Source organism: Lacerta agilis, chromosome 2, assembly GCF_009819535.1.
Source record: "Lacerta agilis isolate rLacAgi1 chromosome 2, rLacAgi1.pri, whole genome shotgun sequence".
NCBI lineage: Eukaryota > Metazoa > Chordata > Lepidosauria > Squamata > Lacertidae > Lacerta > Lacerta agilis.
In genome coordinates, this window is record NC_046313.1 from 89,987,704 (window position 1) to 90,012,492 (window position 24,789).

Sequence of the window (24,789 nt, forward strand, 5' to 3'; positions counted from 1 at the left end):
AGATATATATAAAAAAAATCAATTCAAATCCAAATACAGATATTAGCTGAGATTATTTATTTTTTTTAAAAAATATCTGCTTAGAATGATAAAATTATGTATCGAAATTTGGAAAACACAGAGCTTGGCTCTTATATGTACTGCACATACAGCAGAGGGGGATGCACTGTCCTCATTGTTACTTTGTTAATTTTTGTGCAATCCTAATAAACTTTTTTCACAAGAAGATCATAGTGAGATGCTTCTCATTGGAAGGGTTTTTTTAAAAATTGAAACTCATTTGCTAAGAAAATTTTTAAAATTGAAACTCATTTGCAAATGTAGTAACAGTAACTAATAATAGTAATGGTAAATTTTGTGTATAATGTTGCGTATAATCCATTAGATTAGGGCTGACATTACCAGGATTTCAAAGGAGGGGATATTGAAATAAATTGTGGTTTTATTATAAATGGAAGAGGTTCAACAATCAGATCAAAAACGCCAAATTTCATGTATACATGTAAAAAACAAAAACAAAACAAAAACCTGATTCCTCTCCATCCATTCCTTGATGTGACCCTGGATGAACAGTGCATGTATGAACAGTGCATCTGAGCCTGCTAACATAAAAAAGGCCTCTAGTCCTCCCTCTCTCACTATTATTATTATTATTATTATTATTATTATTATTATTATTATTATTATTTCAATTTATATCCCATCCTTACTCCCAATAGAGCCCTGGGCAGCAAACCTATCAATATAACTAAAATCAACCAGTTTTGTTTTGTTGTAGAAATGATCAACAAGTGAAACCTACAAGTATTTTAGATTGTGAACAAAATTCTATTTTGTTTTAATGTATTGGAATGCTCTATACTGCTGGATACCCCTCACCTTTCCTCATCCTGAACTTAGCAACATGCAGCAAGGAAGGTTTACTGCTGCACCTCAGTTAGTTAGGTGCTACTGTAAACTTGTGTGGCAATATTCAGTGCTATTGGGGGACGGGGAGGAATTGAGTCCTTACTATTTCTTACATCCCTCTAAAGGACATCAGGTGAACCACATTCCCCATGGTTTGCAGTGGCTAGCTGGAGAAATGTAGATATGAGATCACTTTAATAGGCCACTGCAACCAGGTGAACAACATGGTTTATAGTGGCCTAAGCCACACATGATAGATAGCCAGATGGGCGGGGTATAAATATTATTATTATTATTATTATTATTATTATTATTATTATTATTATTATTATACAGGACTATTCGAAGTTATGAGAACTATGTTGCCCTGGTTTCTGGAAGCCCTGGTTCCTACCTTGTATGCTTTCAGAAATGTTTAGGGACTCCTGTAGTCCCTAAATTTAGAAATCAAATATTGCCATGAAACACACTAATTAAGTATTACCCAGAGTAGATCAATTGAAATTAATGGACCTAAGCAAGTAATGCCAATTAATTTCAAGGGGTCTGCTCTGAATAGGACTAGCATTGGATACAACCTTTAGATGGCAATCCCATAAACATCTTGGAGTGATATTGTTGACTTCGGTGGAGCTTGTATTTGAGAAGACATGTATAGGATTGTATTGTTAGAGATCTGATGGAGGAGCATTTTTTATTCTTCTTTCTGCTTTTACAACAGAAAAAAAAAATCATACATGCATGGATAGTATTCATGAGAGGTGTAAAGATGCTTGTCCTGGATCTTAGGCATAGAAAGCCAAAGACAAAGCTCATTTTGCAAATGGATATTTTAAAATGAGAAACAATCTTAAAAATGATTAAATGCTATATTTAAGATCAACATACCTGCTTATATTGCCCAGGAAGCACAAATTTTCATCAAGTTCAATAATGCTGGCAATTGGAAGAAGAAAACTGTTTTGTCCTAGCTTTCTGCAAAATAAGCAGAGAATAAATGCAATATTAAATTTTAGAGGTCACCCTGCCCCTCTTGCATTCACTTTAAAAGTGGGAGACTGTCCATGGCTACAGAACTGGGTGGAGAAAAGAAGGCCAAATTTTTGTTGTTGTTGTTGCTATTCACACTCAGCTGCTTCCCTGATGACATGCTCTGAAATCACAGCCGCAAATCTTAGTTCTGTGGTACTAAGCTGAAGAGGCTCCAAAGGTACAAATCATTCTCAAAACCAGAAGATAAATCTAGCAGCCCTGATGAAAAAGTACTACCTTATTTACCTGCTGATAATATGAAAATGGAACAGGCATTCTTAAATGTTTTGTGACTTTGTTGTGGTCAAAGAGGCTCTCCTGAAGCTGTGGTGTCACCTTCCAAAGGCAAGGGAAAGAATTTGGGTAATTATGACAACATTCCCTGTGGTCATCAAGAGATACTAATGTTCTTTTGTCAAGTCCCTGACAGCTTATCAGTTGCCTGGTGATAGGCCCCTTTATGTGTGTTTGCACAATAAATTCTCCATTGCGTTATTAAAATCCTGGTTACCATCATTAAAATCCTGAGGGCCTACCTAAATTAACACATTCCTGGTTCTTTTCTCATTCTTATAATCTTTGCCCCATGCCTATGTGCACAGGCATGCCATGATTGGGGAAAGTGGATAGGTCAAAGTTTCTCTCCCTCTGTCATAATGCGAGAACCTGGGGCCATCAAGTGAATTGGAAAGGTGGAAAAGTCATGGCAGACAAAAAGAATCACTGCTACAAGCAGCACATAGCTACAAACTATAGAATAAACTCCTGCAAGATGTGTTGATGGCCACCAACCTGAATGGTTTTAAGAGGATTCAATAATTTCATAGAAGTTAAGGCTATCAGCGGCTACTAGTCAGATGGCAATATTCTGCCTTACCTGTCTGACCCTCTGAATACCAGTTGCTGAGAATCCCTTGTGGGGAGATTGATATTGCACTCTGGCTCTGCTTGTGAACTTCCCACATGCTTCTGGTTGGCCATTGTAGGAACAGGACGCTGGACTAGATGGGTTTTTGGTATGGTCAATCAGAGCATGGTTTTATAGGAATATTAGAAGCCAAGCCTGGGAAGTGAACAGGTTATCTCCCCCTAGCTCCAATCATTGGATCAGTAATATAACTCATTTTTGTTCTTCATTGCTGCACATCTGGAAGGTATGCAGAAGTGTAATCCAGCAAGCATTAGGCTTAATGAGACCATTGTCACCCAGGAAGAAGGGATCCTTCCTCCAAGTCCCCTTGGACTGTTCAGTCTCTTTGAGAGATTGGGCTTCCGGTTTGGTGCCGGTCAATGGCGGACGGGAGCTGAAGAGCTCCGGTTCTCCGTGGGGTTTAGGGGTTACCGTGCCTGCGCCGCGGGCCCCTTAAAGCCACGGGAAGAGCGTACCGTGGACCGTGGTCTTGTGGGTCCCCGACGTGCCGTCCCCGCTCCCGATTGACCCTCGTATGGGGGAAAATCGGGCGAGCGAGGCTCCGACACGGGACTGAAGAGACGGCTGCCCCCGGAGAACAAAGCAGCGATCCCGCCAGATTCGAGCACCCAGCACTTCCTATTTAGAGACTGTAAAGAGAAGCTCTGTAAGTAGAAATTTTTACTGGACTCAGAACTTTTAAGAGCGCTAACTTGCAGAGAAAACCTTAAAAGGAAGCCCGCTCTCTTTGAACTGCTTGACAGAGCCGGGTAGCGGCAAAAGAGCTAAGCCGCGACTAACGGGAAAAGTTTTGCTAACTCTGCCGAACTTTTTAAAAGTGGATTAAAAGTTGTTTGGATGGTTTCTAAAGACCTAATAACAAGAATTAAGGCAAAAGAAGACACCGCTCGCCCTCTGGATTAGGATTCCGGGTCGGAAGCGGGCTGCGTTACATTGTTGCCATTTGTTTTTAGTAACTGTTTACCAGTGGAGATATTTTAGTTTCTTTGTTGCTGGCTGCAGCCAGTTGCATGGACTTGGTGGTTACATTGCAAGTGGAAAAAATAGATACTGACTTGGACTATTTAAAACTAACGGTTCTTGACTGTAAAAAGTTTGAAACTTTTGAAGCTAGTGAAATCTTTGCCTATATTTGGATAGTTGGAACTGCTTGGGACTCCTGGCTCAGCAGTCTCTTTGTTCTCTGGACTGAATTGCTGGCCACCTGGTGTTTACTTTTGGGACTGTTGGTCTTCTGCTGTGAATGTCTGAGACAGTTACTACAACTGGGGTGACCTTGAGACTCCAGCTGCAGAGCTCTCAGGAAATGCAAGATAGCACTAGATCTAAAACAATACAAAGAAAAGGCTCTGTCTCTTTAACCATACAGGAGCAAATGGAGAAATTAGCTGCCAGCATTGCAGAAATAGCAGAAGGACTTAAGAAAGTATCTGAGGAGGTGAAGCAAACGCAGGTTTCAGTAAATACAATAAATACAACAGTAAACTCTGCAACAGATAAACTCCAAGCGGAGATTAAAGACTCCACCCAAACATTGGAAAAGTCGATTGGACAAATTGAGGAAAACGTAAGGAAAAACAGAGAAGAAATCAATAAAATTGGTCAAGAGGTGACAGTTTTAAAGAAGGACTCAGAGGAATTTAAAGTAGTTAAAGAAAAAAAAAAGAAGGTGGAGGAGAAATTGGACAACATTGACTTGGAGAAAATAGAAAGGATTGGAACTACCAGCTGATCATGAACTACCGGTAGATCACTGGACGCCTGCGGTAGATCACTGGTAGATCATTGGCTCCCCCCAAAGAAGATGAACAACTGTGGCTCCTCTAAAAAAAGCTCAACATTTTACCTCCTCCCTGAAAAAACTCAACAACTGCCAGTTTTTAACTCTGAGAGTAGATCACAGTCTCTTGGGAGTTGGCCACCCCAATCAATGCCCACTTTGTCTCTCTGTCATTCAGCCCTCCAGTGAACCTGTCATTCGTGACATTATTTCTTTGGGGGAAGCCCTTTGACAAAGGAGGACCCCCTTTTTTTACAGGTCTGCCAGGATTAGCAGGTGCCCTGTTCCTAGCAGTAAAGAGGAGTAGACAATGGCTCTGGGATGGTGAACAGGCAGAGGTGTTCAGGCCAGGTGGCAGAAATCTCATGCCAGGTATGCCAGGAGACCTCCTAGAGACAGCTTGGGGTGGTCCACAGGTCTATCAAAGGGATGGAAGGAGGCAATGCTGTGAATCTATCCATGTCATGATGTTCTGTCCTTTCAAAGGGTAGACACAAAATTTCACATACACACCAAATGAGTAAGGTACCAGATGTCTACCAGGGAGCAGATACCTACCCAATCATCCATGGTTCTAAAATGCAAGGAGAGCCTCCATGTATACAGGAGGTTCTTCACTTCAGAAATTGGCCTTCCAACACATGGATGCAATTGGTGACAAGGGGGAAATAACGTAGTGCTCTCACTCTCACTTGCATGTTAGTTTTAACTCCTGAAGAGGTTATGGAAACTAGGAATTTGGCCTTACATATAGTCTCGGGATCATATTGCAAAACATAGAATAACTTGTGTGTGTGCACATATGTAAATAAAACTGACTGCAAAGCATGCACATATATGCAGTTTTTCTGTGTCTTTCCAGTGCTCTTCTCCAAATAGGCAGAAGCATCATAGCGTGGAACAACAATTTAGTTTACTAAAAGAAGCTTTTATGCTGGTGATCATTGCTAAATTTACCTTGAGCAAATTTATTGATTGCACAGCACTCACTGATGCAAGGTTCTCCTGTGTTTGCATTGTCTTTCCTAAATATACTGAAGCATCATATAGCTAAACAGCAATCCAGTTTACCAACATTGACATTTATGCTATCCAACTCTTGCTAAAATTGCCCTGAGTCATCTAAACTAGCTGCTGATTAGAATCTCTTCACTTCTCCCCCTTCACACTTCTCCCTCATTAAATGTGGTTCTATTTATCCTTGACCTTCTCTATTGCTCTTTTCAAGTGTCTTTTGTTGTTCAAAGTGTGATCTATTGTGCAGATATGCAAATATCGTGCACTATACAATGTGTGAACTCATTTATAACAGACAGGCAGTATAGCCAAAAACATTAACCCTTATCACCTACACAATGATTGCTACTTGCCACCTTGTATAACCAAATACACATTTCAATGCAGATTAAATATTTTTAGAACCTTACATACAAAGCTTCCATGTCCTAGTATTCTTTTTTTCTTCCCCTGGGCCCATCAAAATCTCAGACCTGTACTCTCTTAATGGCACAGCAGCAGATATGAAATGTTTGTGAGAGATGCAGCCTCATGTAGCTAGCATGTTTTGTTGTTGTTGTTTAGTCGTTTAGTTGTGTCCGACTCTGCTTGACCCCATGGACCAGAGCACGGCAGGCACTGCTGTCTTCCACTGCCTCCTGCAGTTTGGTCAGACTCATGTTGGTAGCTTCGAGAACACTGTCCAACCATCTCGTCCTCTGTCATCCCCTTCTCCTTGTGCCCTCAATCTTTCCCAACATCAAGGTCTTTTCCAGGGAGTCTTCTGTTCTCATGAGGTGGCCAAAGTATTGGAGCCTCAGCTTCAGGATCTGTCCTTCCAGTGAGCACTCAGGGCTGATTTCCTTCAGAATGGATAGGTTTGATCTTTTTGCAGTCCATGGGACTCTCAAGAATCTCCTCCAGAACCATAATTCAAAAGCATTCTTTGGCAATCAGCCTTCTTTATGGTCCAGCTCTCACTTCCATACATCACTACTGGGAAAACCATAGCTTTAACTATACAGACCTTTGTCGGCAAGGTGATGTCTCTAGCATGTTTAGTCTAGTTAAATGCATGAGAGGGTTAAGACCACAGAGTAAGCTGTTGTTGCTAGACTTGACCAGGTCATGCCCCCTCATCTCCAGTGAGGAAAAGTCAGGAAAGTTCTTTGTTCGCCTTCTTTCAGCTGTTCATTCTCTTTCACTATGTGAACCCAATCAGAGAGGGCATCTGAGCTTGACCACTCCAAGTTTAGACTACATGTTCAGAAATTTTTACCATCTTTTGTAAACTAACTTTTTCTACCTGAGTTTTTCTTGCTGCTGAATGGAAAAATGCATGAATCTGGCATTTGATGAGTTTGTAAGTAAACTTCTTTTAGACCAGACATGTTCAAAGTCTGGCTTGGGGGCCTAATGTGGCCCGTCGGTCAATTTAATCCAGCCCCGGTGGCAGTTTATCTCCTGGGGTAAATTTGTAAAAAAAAGCTCAACAAATTCAACCCTAAAAAATCTCCTTTGGCTGTGATACTTCACAGGTTCTAGGAGTATCCTCTTGCAATCTGATCATATCCATGTTTACACAGAAGAAAATGGCATAATGTTCATTACCATTTCAGACTTACACTGAGTTTAGAGCAGAAGCAGTCCATCCAATGGGGTGAAGCCACATGGCTTGCTGCCTGGCAGTAGAGCTATTGGGTTAAAAGAGGGATAAGCGGTTTTACAGTGTCACGGTAAATGCCTGAATGTGGGTATAGCATTGCACACGTCAATGTGCATGCACTGACAACCAGTCAAAGATGTGGAGAAAGGGTTTCATTAAGCTTTACATTAATCTATCTGCATCAGTAGTTTTTTTGGGGGGGGGCAAGCACATATCACACAGTGATGCGGTATTCCTCCACAGGAACATTTTCTTCTGAGGCTGACTTTAAAAAAAAAAAAAAAAAAAAAAAACAAACTTTTCAGTCATAAAGTACCGGTATGTTAAATTTGTTTGTTTTCCAGATTTTTTTTAAAACAGGTTGACATTGATTCTTTGTTTTGCTTCCAAATTGAATTTGATTTTGAAATGCCAAAATTTCCCAGGAGATGTCAAGTTAATTTTCAGAGCAGCTGGCCATCATGTGTGTAGAATATGTAGCTGAAACAGAATAATAGGAATGCCATAAAGAAACTCATAACAGATGATGGCTCCTTTTCATACTTTGTTCTTTATCCTCTTGCTGGAAAATCAGCCTAGAAGGGGTATTTTCCCATAGAACCCAACTATTTTATGAAATCCAAATGCCTATAATTTCAAAAACAGTCTATAAAAATTGATTTTCAAGGCAAGATGCCTTCTAAATGGCAGTGCATGCAAAAATCCTGGAAACCAATGACCCTTTGACCTTCTCTGTCAAATGCACTTATTTGAGTAAATTAATCATCAGACTGTCTCAGCTTGATGACTCATTAAGCTTACCACAGTGAAGAAGCAATTTACTTTGATATTCTATAATCTACATTATTTATTCACGGCCTCATAATAGGGAGAATAGGAATAGGAAGAAACATGGAAAGAAGTCGAATGCAGGTGCTGTTTTGTGATTAAAAATAGAGAAGTGACTTACCTAACTAATTAAACCTAATAAGGACAAAAACACAGCCTTTAGGGTACCTAGAACTGTACAAATTCAATTTTCTGGGATGCAGAATTGATTGAAAATTGCTGGGTAACAGGACTGAGGAAGTTTGATATGTAACCTTTGGTGAAAAGCATAAGATGAAAAGAAATAATGAGTCCTACTTGAATTAGGCCAAAGACTGACAAAATCCAGCATTCTGTTCTTACATTGGCCGCTTACCTGGTCCCATGGTGGTTGTGGTCCATCGGTCCCTCCGGGGGGGGGGGGTGTTCCTCATAATGGGCGGCCATTGGGGGCTTACCTGACCCCTAATATTTCTTTCTTTTTTAAGAATAATCTTTATTAATTTAAATTACACACATATACAAAGCATTTACAATCTCATACTACAAAAAGAAAATTAAAGAAAAAAGAATTAAGAAAAAAGAAAAGAAAAAAGAAAAAGCAGATTTACGTACATAAAAAATTGTAATCTTCCTAATTAACACTTAAATAAACACTTAAATAAAAAAGACTTCTGACAAAACAAGTGTTCCAATCATTCTCATTATACTGTTTATACTGTCATTTATTTATTTTTTGCAGTTTTATATTATTTAATATCGTTCCTGTCTACTGTACTCCAAAAACAGTATTTGTTGTGTGTTTTTATTTACAAGTATCACTCAAGTTCTGCTAATATGGTATGATTAGTACAATATGATCTTATATATTCCTTAAATATTCTCCATTCTCCAAATATTTTCTGGTTCAATATTCCTCTAACTCTTCCCGTCAGTTTTGCTAATTATAAATATTCTAACATGAGTATCTGCCAGTCTCTAATTGTCGGTATTGTTTCGTTTTTCCACTTCCTCGCCACAAGGATTCTTGCTGCTGTGATGGCATACCGATACATGAACAGTGGTCTTATGTCTTTTTAAATTTCTAATGGTAAAATGCCTAAAATAAAGATCTCTGGGTTTTTTTAAAGGCGAGTTTAAATAGTTTCTTAAATTCGTTATAGATGTTATCCCAGAATTCCCCAATGACTGCACAAGTCCACCACATGTGGTAGTATGACCCCACATCTCCAACAAATCAGTGACCCTCCTTTATACATTTTCACGAGTTTCAAGGGGGTGTGATGCCATCTATATAACATCTTCATGGTGTTTTTCCTAAGGTTATAGCATGCTGTGAATTTAATATCTACCCTCCACAATCTCTCCCATTGATCCATATATATGTTGTACCCAAAATCCCTTGCCCATTTCACCATAACTGACTTGAGTTGTTCTCCTTGGTTTCCCATTCCAAAAGGTAGTCATAGATTGTGAAATATTTTTCCTTTAATAAAAATTAATTCTCTTTCAAATTTAGATGTTTATTTTGCAATTCCTTGTTTTAAATCTATGGCCAATCTTTGGTGTAACTGAAAATATTGTAACCAATCCATTAGGTGACGTTTAATTTCCTCATATTTTTTCAATGTAGGCTTATTTTTATCTATTTCTAGGACTAATCGGTACATGGGTAATTCTGCTTTCATATTTCTTTTTTTTTTTTTAATGCCATGGCTTCTGTTGGTGATGTCCACAAGGGTATTTTTGGCTCAAGTATTCCTTTTATATTTATTCCAAATTTTATATAACGATTTTCTTATCACAAGGCTCAAAAATCCCCCCTGGACCTTCACTTTTTCATGTATTAAATAAGCGTGCCATCCGTACCGATTGTTGTGGCCTTCCAAGTCTAATATGTCTGTATCTTTTAGTGTAATCCAATCTTTTATCCAAACCAGTCCTGCCGCCGCATGGTATAATTCCAAATCTGGCAACGCAAAACCTCCTCTCTCCTTTTTATCTATTAATAGCTGGTGTTTAATTCTCTGTTTCTTTCCACTCCATATAAATCTAGATATTTCCCTTTTCCACTCCTTAAAACAATCCATTCCTCCTAAAATGGGCATTGTTTGGAATAAGAAAATCATTTTAGGGAGGGTATTCATTTTCACAACCGAGACTCTTCACCAGAGTGAGAGTTGGAGTTTCCATATTTCCATTTTTTTATAAAAAAAATCTTTCCACAGTTTACTATAGTTGTCCTCATATAAATTTAAACTTTTATTTGAACTCCAGATCCCTAGGTACTTAACCTTGTTTTTAATTTGTCAGTAATTTAGTTTTTTGGTAATTTATTTTCAGCCCCATTATTTTCCCATATTTTCTAATTAAATCTATAGAGGCTGGTAAACTTTGCTTCAGGTCTTGGGTTGTTACTATCAAATCATCAGCAAATGCTCTAACTTTATAGACTTTCTCCCCAATCTTTCTCCCCCTTATGTTTTCATCCTTTCTGATGTTATGAAGGAGTGGTTCTATCGCTAATATAAATAACAAGGGTGACAGAGGGCATCCCTGTCTAGTCCCTTTTGTGATGGAGATGTTCTCTGTAAGGTTACCATTTATTAGAAGTCTAGCTGTCTGCTGTTCATATATTGCCTCTATTCCCTTCCTAAATTGTATGTAAAAATTCATTATTTCCAGTTGTTTTTTCATGTAAAACCAAGAGACATTATCAAATGCCTTTTCGGCATCAAGTAGTAGTAGAGCTGCCTTTTTATCACTATTTGCTTCTAGATATTCTAAGATGGACCCCTAATATTTCATTCAAGTTGGTGCCCCTGAGCACTTTAGAACCTGTACGATTACACCTGAAGCTATAACTTTCTATAGGGATCCAACACTGTGTAAACTGCTCAAATTCTAACACGCCTGGTATATTTGCTTTCAATATGTAGTTTGCTATACCCAGCTTTTCCTGGCATTCAAGTTGTACAGCACTGGTAGCGGCCTCGGTATTTTCAGTTGTGATGTTCTTGTGCCCTGCCCCTGCCAGTACCTGGATATTTTCTACCTCTTTTGAGACAGACAAATTGGGTGCTGCTAGCACAATGTCTGATGAAGTATCTTCAGTATGTGTGTGGGCTTCACCAGCTGTCTTCTGCTTTTTGAAGCAGTTGTTGTTATCCAGAGCAAAACAGAGAGAAACAGCTCTGCTTCTTTGCTTTCTTTCCATAGCAACCTTATATAGAAAACCCTTGTGCCATCCTGTCAACTTTCAACCAATCAAAAGAGGAGCACTAAGTTTCTTTTTTCCCCAAGAAAAGGATGTTCGCCACTCATTTCCTGAGAGCCTTGTCAGTGCTGTTGGTTGCTGTTCTTCTACTGACCCCCACCTGCCTCACAAAAGGTAGGGTGGATCCAGCCACATCATCAAGCTCCTCACCTGATCACAAAAAGACACCCCAACACCTTTGTTCATATTATAATTGTATTTCTGCAAATCTTGTAGCACTTGCAGAAGCGGCATCATTAGATCAGAACAAGCAGCATCCACCTGAGCTGTCTGCTGGCTGTGTTAAGATTCTGCTACTCAACATGATCTTCTTAATTTAGTTCAGATTCTGAACTGTCAGTTGTCCAATGCATACTTGATTGCGCATATTCCACCCACCTCTATATTTTTATAAGCTGCACGTGTGAACTTGAAGTTTTACACGGATGCAGAACAAAAGTTTTGCTCAGGTCAGGCCACTCTGACCAGGCCTTCAAATAATAATAACAACAAAACTTCGTATTTTCTTGGGCATTTTAATTGTATGATTATATCCCATGCCTGATTTCTGCTGTCCTGGTTTCTGAAGCAGCTGGTTTTATTGCTGTTGTTACTTTATTATGGTTTTCATTACAATGGTTGTATCATTGCATAAGCTGCTGTGGGAAGAGTTTTGGAGAAATCAATCAATCAATCAATCAATCAATCAATAAGACCAGTGCTTTTTTCTTAATTTTTTTTTAGGGGTACTCTCATTTTCCTATTCATAATGAAATACTGCCCCTCAATGAGGCCAAAGTTAGATTCTCAAAATGTTTAGGGGTATGCATACACCTGCGTACCTCTAGAAAAAAGCATTGAATAAGAACGTGTAGAACGTGGTAGGGGGATGTGCCTCCCTCAGCCCCCCCTTTAAGGACCTTTGACATCTTCAAAATGGCCTTTATACAAGGTTGCAAACCTTTGCACCATTCCCTAGACAACCATATGTTTTGCTCTGTGAAGGCTGGTGTCCATTGGTCATAGTGCAAGAAGACCAACAGGAGCCAGAGCCTGTTGTAGAGCCGACTAGCTTTATCGCCATCCTCCTCATAGCTAAGCTTTGCAAAGATTGCCCCCTAGACTTGTTATAAGTAAGGAAGTAGGCAGGTGGGAGGCAGAATGAGGTTGCTTGAGCAGTGGTCCACTTGCCCTCATTGACCAACCTCCCCTGGATTTGTTGGGCAGGAGATAAGTGTTTTGTTCCATGTCCCTAAAAGACAAAACCTTTATCGGTTGATTTCTGAATCACAGAAATCTGGAGCACAGATGCCAATCGGGCTGTTTTGTTTTCTGTCGGGTTTTACTTTCTCTCCACTAGTTGGCCACCATAGCCTGAAATAGATCATGCATTGGCAGCAGAAAGCAAACACATCTTGCCAAAGTTGTCTGCACAGCAAGGAGTAATGACAAAATTATCTAGAAGCCTCAGACAAAGAGGTCTTACCACTTGCTACATGATGGCTGAAAAGAAAATCGCCTAATGTCTCATTGAGACCATGGCACTCTTTCACCGGTGAATTATTTGAAAAATACTAATTAAGGTAAAGTACATTTTTGTTTACAGTGAAACCAAATAAATGTGTATGCCTTACGCACTTTACGGACAATGCATTCTTCATTTTCTTTCAAAGTGCTGATTCTTTTTATCCTCTTGACGCAGCTGGCTTGCCTGAAAGAAAAGCTTGTAAACAATTCCTACTTTTCAGCATCCACATTTTTATTTTTATTTTGCATTGAAGGGAAATGTGTGCATTGGGTTTGGATAGGGAGCAGTGCTTTTCTCCTTTCTAGAGCAAAATGTTTGAAACAATGTTGTGGGGGAAACCGCACAAACATTTACATGTGAAAGTGGCAAACTGTCATCTAAAAAACAAACAAAAATGACATTTTACACTGCTTATAAATGCTAAAAAAATATATTAAGTGAACCATAACTTATATATGTTACATGAAAAACTAAAGGTACAAAACACAAAATGAAATCTATGGGTTGTTATTCTATGCATTCCTTTAGAGCTGAATGCACCAGCCACTTTTGCCTCTGACTGTGCCCATCCCTGGAATGTGGCCCTCAGAAAGTCACCCAGAAGGAAATGTGGCCATCAGAATAAAACAAGTTCCCCATCTCTCCTTTAGAGATTTTCATTTAAAGCAAGGGGCACTGTGAAGATTAACACAGCCATGTCCCAATCCCTCCACTAGCATAGTACAGTGGTACCTCGGGTTAAGAACTTAATTCATTCTGGAGGTCCATTCTTAACCTGAAACTGTTCTCAACCTGAGGTACCACTTTAGCTAATGAGGCCTCCCGCTGCCGTCGCGCCACCGCCACATGATTTCTGTTCTCATCCTGAAGCAAAGTTCTTAACCCGAGGTACTATTTCTGGGTTAGCAGAATCTGTAACCTGAAGTGTCTGTAACCCGAGGTACCACTGTATCTGGCCTGTTGGACTGATAACCGTAGCTATTAGAGGTTCTAGTTAAATATTAAGACTTAACTTCCAATATATATTTTTAAGACATGGGCTATGCCATCTTATCAGGGGCCTTGCATATTAACCATCTACTTTCAACACCAACTGAAAGAATGTTTCAACCCCAGTCTCTTTCATCTGTATAGAAGCAGCTTCCATCAATGCAGACTCCCCCGTGGCCAGTAATATATAGAGGTTTAATCAAGTGATTCACAAAGGGAGAGATAAGATACAGGCGTGTGCCCATCAGCCTGCAGTCTTCAAATAATTCCTTTGTTCCTTCCTTCTCTCTCTCTCTCTCTCTCTCTCTCTCTCTCTCTCTAATTGTCAAGCCCCCAAAGTAGCATTCAGTGAAACTACATCAAACAATATTATGATAGTAATAAAAATGATATAAAAATTGAGCAGGAGTAGCTTGAAACATAAAAAGAGCCATATAGCATACTTTACTGCTTAGAGACACGTTATTCCAAACTGACAATCTCCCTAAACAAGGGAGTCTTCCTCAGCATCCATGCAAGAAACAAAATGAGAAGTGGGATGTGAGCCTCTAAGTAGAAGGAGCTCCAAAATCTGTGTGGAACAACTGATAAATCTATTCACAGTTCTTGATGGTGGCGGCCCATTTATGGAACACCCGCCCAGGTAATATTTGGCTGGGACCCACATTAGATGACTTTCATTGTCACCTTTTTGTCTGAAGCGTTGAACCCTAGAAGGAGTGCTGATGAAAGTTATGGCGCTTTATATCTTTTTGTTTTGTTACAAAACTATAAACAGAGAAAAAAAATCATCATAATAAATAATCAGGGTATAAAAGTTGGAAAGTAAAGACTACGTTAATATTTGTTCTTAGATATCAACCCACAATACTTAGCCGTAGTTGACTGTGCATGACTGGAGGACTGCAGGCACTTGCAATAAAGATCTACTATGTATCTCAAAATTTGACACAGTTCTTTAAGTTTGTGCGTTAACTTATCCATCAGTGCAAGTTTCCAAACCTGCTATAATTTTTTTTGTTGCTGCTGAGTTATGGTAGCTGGCCATGATTATGTGATTTTAAGTCTTATAAATTGTACTAGCTGTTTTATGTAATTTTATATTGCAAACCACCTTAGGCCCTTGTTCAGAAGAAGGGCAGGGTATATATATCCTGTATATGTATAAATAAATATAAATAAATGATATGCTGTTGCCATTGCTAATGGTCAACCCCACCCCTTGTAAATGGTGAACTCTGACACAGGAACATGAGGCCATTTACCTCATTATTTGGGGTGCACACAGCACCCCTAATACTTGGGGTTTGAAACATCATTGGACTGGGCAGATATATGAGAGGCAGCTGCAGGACAGCTGCTTTCCTTCCTTGCCCTAGGGGACTGAGTGCCTCATCCGTGGCCCTCCAAGTGCTGTTGGCCTGCAGTTCCAATCAGCCCCAGTCAGCATGACCAATGGTCAGTGATTATGAGAGTTGTGGTCCAGGTTAGCAGCCACCCCTGCCCTCGGGGGAGAGCTTCCTCCTTACTTGCAGGAGCTGCAGTTTAGAGGATTGGTAGCCATTTTTTTGCTGTGCTCTTCTTAATGAAATTGTGGGCTCGGTTAAATTTAAACAGGCACCATGTTCCCCCTTGACTCAGGGACATCTACATCAGAAAGCGCTATACCGGTAAGTAACTGGCAACAGTGCAAAAGGGAGGGCTCTTGGAAGCAGCACTTGAGCTGAAGTCTGCCAAATGCAATAATGGAAGACTGCCTTTTCTTTACCCACGTTACCATCCATTAAATGCCTTCTGGCACTTCATGTCAGTCTAGCATACTTAATTTGTTACACTGGCCAAGCATTAGTAAAGTCAGTGTTTTCTTTCTCAATTTGCCAGACGCCACTTAAGTCACTTCAGTATTAAATCATTTCTTACAAGTTTGTCTCGGAATATGGCTGCTTCAACAGCCAGTGGGCAGTCAAGTGCCGTTTGCCGAAACAGCTGGATAAAGGGGCATGCACAAGCTTGTTATTTATTATAGAAACTTAGAGAAGTTTTATGAGTCTTTGTGGGAGAAGAGAATATCCAGTATATCATTAGACTTGAGGAAAAAGTTGTGCTCTGCACTGAATAAAATAAATCTGAAATTAAAATAAGCCGAGAACTGCAGCCGGGACTGTGGCTCCATCCATTTATCAATGGTGTGACTTTTCATTATTACAAGCCCCCTCTTTGCATGTTGACATTTTCTGTGGAGATTTGGAACAAATCCATCTAAGACAAGTAAAGTTCCATAGGGAGGAATACATCTCATTTCCCATTGGTCATGTCACACCCATCATGGTGAGTTACATCGTGCCTCAGCTTACTGTGATTAATGAGTATTCACCTGAGGTGAAGCATATCCTCCTGAAAAATAGTCTGAGGGAGATGGTGAACCCTCACCCTGCTTGTGGTCTCCCTGTAAGGGAGTGTGTGTGTGTCAGGAGCGAGCCAGCAGTAAATCACACTGGGGAAGTTGGAGTGAACTGGCATTCACAAAACCACGATCGAGACAGGAGTATTTTGAGGATAAAGTCACTCAAGTTCAGAGTGACCTTGACTCCACACTTGTTGCAACTCCAGTTGCTATTGAGGATGTTTTCTGGGATGAGTTCCACCTTATGCGATTATATAAGCTGATGCTGATAAGGTGCTGGAAGCAATGTGCCCAACCACATGCCCCCTCGAGCCCTGTCCTTCCTGGCCAATTAAATCCAGCAGAGAGGGCTGACTGGTTGGGTCCAAGGTGTGGTTAATGCTTCATTGTCTGAGGGGGTGGTCCCTGCTGCTTTGAAAATATCAGTCGTACAACCACTTCTAAAGAAGCTGGCTCTTGAGCCTTTGGATTGGAACAACCATTGGCCAGTTTCAAATACCCTATGTTTGGGGAAGGTGGTGTGGCAGCTGCAAGCATTCTTGGAGGACACAGATTATCCAGATCCATTCCAATCTGGTTTGCACCTAGCCACGGAACCTGCTGCCACTGGCTAAGGGGTGGCAATTCTGATGGTCTGGAAGAGAAGCAGTAGGTTGGGTTGGTAGAAACAGCTTAAGGCTACAATACAACAACAACAACAACAACAACAACAACAACAACAACAACAACAACAAAACAATTTATTTCTTATACTACTGCCCATCTGACTGGGTTGCCCCAGCCACTCTTGGCAACTTCCAACAAAAATACAGAAGGAAAGGAAAGAAAAAGAAACATCAAACAAACGTAGCCTGCGATCCTACGCTAATGCAAATGTAACCATTTCAATAAAGTAAATGCTTCATAGAATAGGGCAGTAAGTGTTGTGGGATCCAAATCCTGAGGCAGTCTAATTTTTCCTTCTTTGTAGAATACCTGGGCAAAACATTATGGGACCACAGGAGTCATCTAGTCCAACCCCCTGCAATGCAGGAATCTTTTGCTTAATGTGGGGCTTGAACACATTACCCTGAGATCAAGAGTCTCATGCTCTACCACCTGAGCTATGTATAGTTTATATGGCGTGTGTAATGGGTGTGTCACACCTTTTGCACGAAATGTGTTTTGGCATTGCTTAGTACAGTGTTACTGTTTGGAAAGTGGATAGATGCCAATTATTGAATGCAAAGATCCAACAGCATCTATCTGACACTGTCCACTTGGTAACAACTGTGGTTAAAAACAGACTTCAGCACTGAAAGCAAAGATCTACATACTTAGATTCACAACATTAGTGTACATTCTAGAAACGGCTAATTTATTTGATACATGCAAGCTGAATACCCTCAAAAAGAACAGCCAGGATAATTATCCGAAGGTGCTGTTTGCATGCATCCATTGCAAACCTCTGGGAGCAGAAGGAAGTTAAGTAGCTAGAGGCATTCTGCTTGCTTAACTGACCAGCTCCCTTTGGATAAAATGGCTGAAGTAGGCAGTTAACAAGTCTGCCAATTCTGGGGGAAAAAACAACCCCACAAAACCCCCCTAAGCAGACATTTATTATTACTTTCTCGTGTAGCTTTGGGCAACACTGGGAAAAATCCCAGATATATAGCTTGAGTTGTGCTTTGCTCTTCTTTTAAAGAAGAAAACACTTTGAAGATAACTGCATAGGAACTGTTAGTCGAAAACTTGAGAATTCACAGCTATTGGCCAGAGGGCATATTGTAAGCCTAGAAAGACCCGTGGAGTCTTCTTCAGAAATCTGGCAGAATAGATGCACACGTGCGTCACATTATTCCAGCTCTGCTTCAAATAGTCCTAAGCGATCCTTTTCTTAACAGTCTACGTCTTGGAAGCAGGACAGATTTGCGATGAAACTCCCCAGAAACGTCTGTGTTGTCTCTTCAAATGGCAAGGAAGTAGCAGCTGCTATTTGAGGAAATCATTATCCTTTGGCTCATCTCTCCTCCTCTCCCCACCCCACCCCTTCTTTCTTCTTGGTCTCTTGGCTGCCATCCAAGACAAATCTGTGATTATCAAAGGGAAGGGACATCACTGACAGTGGTTAGTTTTATCTTATCTCTGTGGAGTTCCCTCTCATATATACAGGTCTCCTGTTTTGCGTAGAATGGTATCTTGAAATAAAAAATTAAATAAAGTTGTGTTTGTTTGATTGTTGTTCCTATACATTCAGTGAGTATTGGATTATTATGTGATTTTTACCTTTGTACAGTAGGAAATAATAATAATAATAATAATAATAATAATAATAATAATAATAATAATAATAATAATTTATACCCCTCCCATCAGATAGTTGTTTATTTCCTTGACATCTGATGGGAGGGCGTTCCACAGGGCAGGTGCCACTACTGAGAAAGCCTTCTACTGGTTCCCTGTAGCTTCACTTCTCGCAGTGAGGGAACCTCCAAAAGGCCCTTGGAGCTGGACCTCAGTGTCAGGGCTGAACGCTGGGGGTGGGGACTCCACTTCAGGTATACTGGGCCGAGGCCATTTAGGGCTTTAAAGGTCAGCACCAACACTTTGAATTGTGCTCGGAAACATACTGGGAGCCAATGCACCTGGTGCTTCAGGGGCACAGTTATCTCATTCAGGACTAGGGTGTCCTGCCCGCCCCCTCCCCCCCCCAAAAAAGCAGGTCTTCTGTCTTGTCAGGATTTAACCTCAATCTGTTAGTCACCATCCATCCTCCAACCGGAGGATAGTTGTTGTTGTTTTTTGACACAGATACACACCTCTCTCTCCTCCATCCAGGCAGGAATTCTCAGAGTTCAAGGACATGCTCCAACCAGGTCAAAGATACTCAAGCAGGATGCAAATCAGGGCTATGGGAGTTTGCAGACTGGATAGAGTTCTGAGGGCCAGACAGAGACACCTAAAGGGCTATATTTGGCATGTGGCCTGAGGTTCCCCATCCCTGGAGAAGAGTATTGAGGCCTTCAGTGATCCAGCAAGCATTTATTACAAATCCATGTGCCAAAACCAACACAATAATATATTCACAAAAATTATGAACCTACAAAGATATATCAAGCTACTGTATACAAAAGCAAAGCACTGGTCCATTTCTTCTACCCCAGCTTGGTAGTAGCATCCAGTAATGCTACTGTCACAAGCAGAGATGGAAGAAGAACGAGGACCCCAATATGCTCCTAAGACAAGGCATACACATATTTAATGGACAGCCCAATGACTCAAGCACTGATGATGAGAGACAGGGTGGTGACATTTCTCGAGCGTTTCCCATAGGGAAGGTTTCTTGACTCTCTTGTGAGATTCATATTAAACCAGGTGTTTGAAATGTTTGTTTTCTGGTATATGGTTAAACACAAGTTTCACCAGAAGATGGTGTATTTAATAGAAAGCTTCCACAGGGAGTATGTTGGGGAAATGTCACCTGGTAGTAACTTTCTCCCCTTCAAAAATGGTTCTGCAAATTTATCTAACATAAACACAGAAGATCACAGAAGTGTAGGGAGGAATGACTACATGCATATCTACTTGGGGGAAAGTCCTGCTGTTCTCAGTGCAGGTCACAAATAAATGTACATGGTTTTCAGTCTCAGGCACTTCAGCCATACAGGTGTGTGTGTGTGTGTGTGTGTGTGTGTGTGTGTGTATTTGGCAGAAAGAAAGAACATTTTAAATAAATAAATAAAACCTCACCATAATGAATACCATTACTGACCCAATCTACTAACAGGTTATTGTTATTATTGGTGTCCTAATTTCCTCCAACATTTATAACAAATATTTCTGATTAGAGCTGTCCGTACTTGGCTTCCCCAAAATGTCCAATCTATTTCAAGCCAAGAAATTGCAATGACAATTTCACCAAATTTCAACAACAGTTGTTTTTTTTGGGGGGGGGGATATGACTCACCATTAGCTGTTACAGTAACACAGCTCCTTCCTTCCATCTTGTTCTGCTGTTGCAAGGGGAAAAGGAGAATATTTGATGAAAAATTTGCAAAGTAGCTTTTTTTGGGGGGGGGAGGCAGGGTGAGAATTTTTTCTCTCTCGGAACAAAATATGTTGGCTCTCCATGATGAATTTCACTTGTTAAGGAGGCAGAATCAAAGAACCCCTACTTAGGATTTGCCCCAAGTTGCTTCAAAACTTTCACATGATTAAAAGGAGAAAGTTATTGAATCTTTCCTGTTGCCAGGGAAACTGCCTCCTTGATATTTACCTTGTGAAAGCATCTTCCTCTTTTTGTATTTGAGCAATAGATGTCATAGGATCAGGCCATGATGGTGGAAAGGTTCTATTTATCACCAGAATTGTTTGGGCTTATGGGATTAAAGGGCTCCGGCTGAAAGAAGGCTTGTTGGTGTGAAGGTGTTTTAGCTTTTATTGATGTCAGTGGCAAGCTGCTGATCTTAGCATTCATGCCATTGTTTAATTCTAATTATTCCTTTAAACTTTCTCTGAAGTTTTTATGGCCTCTTTTCAGTTGCAACAACACCTTACATTTGAACATTACTGTTTGATATCAGCCAACCTGAAAGAAGTTATGGCCATTGCATGGATATTTTATCATGCCTGTCAACCTGACTTGGAAAATACATTAGGATTTCAGTTCTGGGTAAACTGTAAAGTCCACCTTGAAATCACCTCTGATCCCCTTCACCTGAAAGCCTATCATTTATTTCTGACCCAACACATCAACCTCTCTAGTCATAGTAAGATACATTTGATTTAGTGACTCACACAAGAGCAAATTTAATACTGCTATCTGACATGACACTACTCATTCACCTATTTCATCTTCAAGTTGGTCAACCCTCCTGCTGTAATTCTGGTCTGACTAAGATTGGTACTCTCTAGTGATGGATTCCAGAATATGATGCTTTTTTAAAAAAACAACAGCACAATGTTCTTGATCTACAACTTAACAATATTAAGGAATTAGCAAGTAGTGCCTGGCATTGCATGGGACTTTTTATACCCCCCCCCCAAAAAAAGAGAATCATGATTCCTAAATGGATAGTAATTTGTGAGTTTGGAGCCATCATAGCAAAATTCAGGTGAAGTCATGCCAAAGTCACATTTTGGTCCACCAACTTGATTCAAAATAGTGTCCTGCATCCAAATGACAATGAAGTCTGCTGCCCATCGACCATGGCACAGGCAGCTCCAAAGCCACCTCTGTTTATGTACTAGCATAACTTTCTAATGCTGGACTAGAGCCCATCAACCACTTAAGGATCTATTCTGCAGCCATTGGCTGTGAAATATTTCAGCTAGTGAATTGTAAAGGACATTCTGTGACAGATAGGCAGGCAGGCAGATACAACTCAGTATAGTGAAAAGGAAATTCCTCCATGAGTAAAACTCTTGAGAAATCTGAAGAAGAAGAAGAAGAAGAAGAAGAAGAAGAAGAAGAAGAAGAAGAAGAAAGAAAGAAAGAAGAAGTTGAAGTTTATAATTTATACCCCGCCTATCTGGCTGGGTTTCCTCAGCCACTCTGGGTGGCTTACAACATATCTAAAAACCAAATAAAAACATCAATCCTGAAAAAGTTGTTTTTAAAACATGTTTTTAATAAGGTACTAAATTTTCTCAGGGTGCTTAGTCTTAATGCCTATCATTCTAAAATTGGGCGAGATGGGAAGGGAAAGCAAAAACCATTTTAGCATATAAGTGATATATTAAGTAAAGAATATTTTTTAAAAAATAATAATCAATGATTATTTGAAAGTATCTGTGTTAGGTTGTAAATCACAACCATGTCTGCTCAGAAGCAAGTCACACTGAAGTTACTGTAAGTGAGGTTAGGACCGTAGCCTTAAATGTGGGATGGGGGGAAACAGTTTGACGACTACTATGTTCAGATCTACTGGGACCCAGGTGGTGCTGTGGGTTAAACCACAGGGTCTAGGGCTTGCTGATCAGAAGGTCGGCGGTTCGAATCCCTGCCATGGGGTGAGCTCCCGTTGCTCGGTCCCTGCTCCTGCCTACCTAGCTGTTCGAAAGCACATCAAAGTGCAAGTAGATAAATAGGGACCGCTCCGGCAGGAAGGTAAACGGCATTTCTGTGCGCTGCTCTGGCTCGCCAGAAGCGGCTTTGTCATGCTGGCCACATGACCCGGAAGCTGTCTGCAGACAAACGCCGGCTCCCTCGGCCTATAGAGCAAGATGAGTGCCGCAACCCCAGAGTCGGACATGACTGGACCTGATGGTCAGGGGTCCCTTTACCTTTACCTTTATGTTCAGATCTAGCTGGGGAGGGAGGGGAGAGAACATATTTTCTATGACATTTTCCACCTAAACGTCCTCATAGCCTTCTGGAGGAATAATTTGATTCCCACTTTGTGTAAACATTAAGACATAAAAAAATCTTTTGGAACTGTCCTTGGGAAAAATGAGTTGACTTTTAATGAAGAACATAATAACAAAGGGAGAACCTTCTGGACCAGACCAGTGGTCCATCTAATCCAGCATCCTGTTCTTACAGTGGCCACAGATGCCTGTGGGAAACCTCCAAACAGGATTTGAGTACAAGAGCACCCTCCCCTCCTGTGGTCTTCAGCAACCGGTATTCAGAAGTATTGTTCCTTCCAACTATGGAGGTAAAGCACAGTCATCATGACTAGTGGCCATCAATAGCCCTCTCCTCCATGAGTTTTGTAGTGTAGATAATTTCTGTTCTACTTTTCCTTGACATGTGGCTCATCGCAAAGGGCAGTTCTACCCTATAACTCCTTCTTCTTTAATAGGTACAAATCAGAGTGTTTTTGAACATTCTTACTGCAAAATCCTATACATGTCTATTCAGAAATAAGTCTCGCTATGATCAGTGGGATCCTAGGTAAGTGTGTCTATCCATAAGATTGCAGCCTTAGACACTTTTTGTTTTCTTTGAAAAGAGACTTCTACTGCTGCCACTAGAAAGAGCTTTGAGTTAAGGGCAAGCTGAAAATCAATATTTTTTTCCTCTCTTCTGGGATGGCATTTTTCTGTCTTAAATCTTTAAATCTCTCAGGTGGAAGGTTACCAAACTTTTATTGGTTATGAAGGTGTAAATTATTAGTGAGGTCTGCATGAGTTTTGCTTCCTTTCCCCTGTTGTCCTTATTCTCTCTCTTTTTCTTGATGGGTGTGGGTGTGTGGGTGTGGGTGTTGTGTCTAACATACTTGCTTACTCAAAAGTAAGTTTCATCATAAGTGGGGCTACTCCTGGGCAAGAGTGAATAGGACCGCAACCCAAGTCAAGCATGCACCTGGGATAAACTTATTAGAGCTTTCAGAGTATGACTTTCTTTTTGTTAGCAGTGATGAACCTGAATAGAATGGAAGGTAGGCAGGATAAGTGTAACTTTCCCTCCTTCCAATGGTCTTGACAAAAAGACCTCTCTGAAGCTGCTTTTACATTGCAAAGGAAGCCTCCTTTGGTACCAATGGAGGTTTTCCTTGAAACTCAAAACAGCACAAAAAAGAAGAGTTCAACTAACCCTTGGCTAACCCACATACCCACAGTCCTGAACAGAGATGGCATCAAGGGTCAGCAGAGTTAGGAACCCGCTGAGGGTCCACACTTTATCAAGATGCCCACTGAGAAAAGACCTCCATCTGCTCCTGCTCTGCACCAATGTGACCTGCTGCTTGCTGTGGCCCAGTGGGTGTGAGCAAGAAAATAACTAGCTGTGCCAGAGAATTCTGATGAAAACAGAAGCAGGAAGTGCCCATGTCCCAACTTGGAAATCAGTCCAGTGAATACGAATCAGTATTCTCTTGGCACACTTTAGAATCCTACACAATCAGACCTTGTGTTGGGCTCTAAATTAGATAAATATGAAAATGGTGGAGGATGTGGGGCTTGCAAGCACCCACCTCTCTCTCTCTCTCTCTCTCTCACACACACACACACACACACACACGTTTGTCTTATGTGTTTGCACATGTAAGGAGAGGAAATGTGCAAACAGGGCTTTTGTCTCTGTGATATGCAAAAACCCAATTCTGTTCTTTGCTTGGGACTCCCTGGGTATTCTCACAGTCCTCACGGATCATAGCATTTTCATAGCATGGGATGCCAGACATGCTGAAACCCACAGAATGCTTGAATGATGAATGCCATACAGAACAGAAGTGGGCAGCCATCTTGAGCTTGAGGATCACATGTCAGTAGCGGGTGGTGCAATAGGTTTGACTCTTATCGTTGCTCAGCAAGCTACAGTTCAATTATGCAAAAGTCAGAAGCTTCTACGCGTACACCTCAACACCCAGGCAAACTATGAGGCTTTGGTACAGTTAAAGGATGCGTTCCAGCTGAGCAAAAGAACTGGAATGGTATGGGTTTGTGTGTGTGTGGACAGGATGTGGCCTGGAGAGAAGCTGAAGGGTTATATCTGGTCCATGGGCCTGAGATTCTCCACCCCTGGTATAAAACTCAAAATGTGTCATAAAACAGCAAAGGGTTATA